Source organism: Orycteropus afer, unplaced genomic scaffold, assembly GCF_000298275.1.
Source record: "Orycteropus afer afer isolate SDZICR_OR568_19922 unplaced genomic scaffold, OryAfe1.0 scaffold00681, whole genome shotgun sequence".
Classification (NCBI taxonomy): domain Eukaryota; kingdom Metazoa; phylum Chordata; class Mammalia; order Tubulidentata; family Orycteropodidae; genus Orycteropus; species Orycteropus afer.
The window spans coordinates 535,501-538,768 of NW_006922268.1; positions in this window are offsets into that span (position 1 = coordinate 535,501).

The following is a 3,268-nucleotide window of genomic DNA, read 5'->3' on the forward strand; positions in this document are numbered from 1 at the left end:
TACCAGCATATACACAATACTGCATTGTCATCAACACATAAACATCTAAGAAGATCAGCTGTGGGTCAGTGAACAGCATTATGCTCTAGACCAAGGATAGATTCAAAAACCAAAACCAAACCCACAGCTGTCGAGTCAGATCCAACTCAGACTGACTTCTCCTTGGGTTTCCAAGGCAGTATCACTACAGAAGTAGATTGTCCAACCTTCCTTCTGAGGAGCAGCTGGTGGGTCTGAACTGCCAGCCTTCTGGTTAGTGGTCAAATGCCTTAGGCACCATGCCACCAGAGCTCAGCTGAGGCTAATCTTGCACAGATACTAGTCACACAAAATACCCTCAATCCTTACAGAAACAACAGAAGACAGACATAGACCAATCCCTCACAGACAGCCAGACACTGTGGGAGACAGATCCAACAGATCTACCAACTCAGGACCATAGTATTGAGGGACACCAGACTTGATTGGCACACACACAAAAATACATAAAAATCTTATTCTACAACATACATTGGGGAATAGACACTGGGGTCTTAAAAGCTTTCAAGTGGCCATCTAAGATGCAACTAATGGTCTCTTATTGTTGGAAGCAAAGAAGAATGGGGGTGGGAACACCAAGGACATTTGGAAGCAATCAGCCCTAGGACATTATGGATCTCAAGACCAGAAGAACTAGATGGTGCCTGGCTACCAATGCCCACCACTAAGGCAAGGATCAAAACTGGAGATCCTGGATAGAGTGGGAGGAAAAACATGGAACAAAATCCAAAAACACAATAATTACCAGAATTACTGGTCAGACGGACTCTGGTGGGATGCCCAATACTATGGACCTGGGATACACTTCAAGCCTGGAATAAAACTTATCCCCAAGGGCTAGGTCTTAGCCTAATAGTAAATAAAACATACATGCAGACCACTCAACTCAGGGTGACACACCCACATACACAATGGAGATACATCTCTTGGAGCAATCAACCATGGGGCACCAGAGGGGCAACATTCGCATGGAGGAAATGCAGGACACATAGGAGTGCAGAACTATGAGGGGCACGGGGTGATGGAGTTACTAGGCAGGGAGGGGAGGAGAGTGGGTTAGGGCTGGGGATGGTAAATGGGAAGTGAAACCAAATGTACATGAAACACTGAATGTAAAACAAACTCTGCTCAGTAAACTTGCACTTAAAGCACAATAAAAATAAATAAAAAATCCTCACAATAAGCAATAAGTAACATCACGATAAATGGAGAAAAGATTGAAGTTTTCAGGGATTTAATGTTACTTGGCTGCACCATCAACACTCATGCAAGTGGCAGTCAAGAAATCAGATGAAATATTGCACCAGGCAATTCTGATGCAAAAGACGTCTTTAGTGTTAAAGAGCTAAGATATGAGTTTGAAGACTAAGGTGAGCCTAACCCAAGCCATGGCATTTTCAATCACCTCATATGCATGTGAGAGCTGGACAATGAATAAGAACAGAAGAAGAATGATGCATTTGAATTTTAGTGTTGGTGAAGAATATTGAAAATAGCATGGACTGCCAGAAGGAACAAATATTGCTGGAAGAAGTATAGTAGAAATATTCCTTAGGAGTGAGAATGACTAGACTTCATCTCATGCACTTCTGTCAAGATGTCAGAAGGGACCGTTCCCTGGAGAAGAATCTCATACTTGGTCAAGTGGACGATCAGGGGAGAAGGGGGAGACCCTTCAGGAGATGGATTAGCACAGTGGCTGCAACCATGGGCTCAAGCCCAGCAAAGACTGTGAGGATGGCTCAGGAGCAGGCAGCGTCTTGTTCCGTTGTACGGGAGGTCACTGTGAGCTGGAACTGACCTTACGGCACCCAACAACAACAACAACTACATGGAGGGCGCATCCACTGAGTAGGGGTCCAACCCCATATATACAAAGAGTCACCCCCTTAAGCAGATATTGCAAGAAATGTTGTGCAGCCATCCTTGGCAAGCTGTGAGGGCAGCTGTGGTAGTTAAGGTTGTGTGTCAGCTTGGCTGGGCCTGGCTGAGTGGCTGGGCCTGGCTGAGTGGCTGGAGGTAGTGTTCCCCATGATGAGATTGGTCATCAGCTCCATGGTGGAATCCACTGGAGCAGTGGAGTAGCTGCTTAGAGATGTGGTCTGCTTCCAGTACATAAGGAGAAGCCTTGAGGAAGGTTTCTGAGCCTTTTGGCAGGCTTGCATCCTTCCTTTAGCCGAGTCTTCTGCAGCCTGCCATGTTGCCTGCCGAGCTTGGGACTGTCTCTGGACTTGAACTAGTGACCTGCCATGTTGCTTGATAATCGTGGGCCTGTGCCGTTGTACTTGTTGACCTTGGGTTTGTCAGCCTCAGCAGCCAGCAGCTGCCTGAATGAAGAGATGTCTCCAGTTCCAGTGCGCCAGGAGCAAGAGGCAGAGCTGAAGCCCAAGGTCGAGGGGCCTTCACCCAGCCTCTAGAGCTGGCACTTTGAACTCAGACTTCCGGCCTCAAAGACTGTAAAAGAATCAACCCCTGTTTGTTCAAGCCATCCCTTTGTGGTGTGTCTGTGAGAGCATCCTGGAGAATAAAATCAGCAACTACTGAGTAGTACTTAAAGGACCCCCAGAAAACCATTGGATCTTCCTTGAAGCACGAAATGAACAAAGTCTTTGGAGGAACTTTGCCTTCCTGGGACTGAACAGGTGAAATCTCACAGCCATGCTGACATTGCATCTGTACCCACTGCTGTGCTGGGTTAGGTCAAAGTAGGAGAGAGGGGCAGTGACTGCTAGCAAACAGTGGAAAAAGAAGGGGCAAGAAAATTGGATTGTTGCGACTGTGGTGTTGGGAAAGCATACTGAATATACCCTGGGCTCCCAGAAGAAAGAACAAATCAGTCTTGGAAGAATTACAACGAGAATATTTCATAGAAGCTAGAATGGTGAGACTTTGGTCTGCTGACTTTGGACATGGCATCCATCAGGAAACAGGAGATTTTGCTTGTAGTCTGTGTTTGCTTTCTTAGGAGCAAGGCTCACTTGTGCACTGAGAATAAGTCATATCTCATAAGACACAGATTTTAGGGCTGACAGAACTGGAATCCAGGTCACAAAGCAGTCAAAGTCTTGAAGATGACTCAAAGTAAAACCACACAAAATGCTCCTTTACCCTGAGCCCCAGTTTAGCAATGTTTTGGTTCTACCGGGTTCTGTCTGAAGTCCTGTCGTGTAAATGGCTAATTTAATGTTCTTGACCGCTAACTGAAAGGTTAGAGGTTTGAGTTCACTCA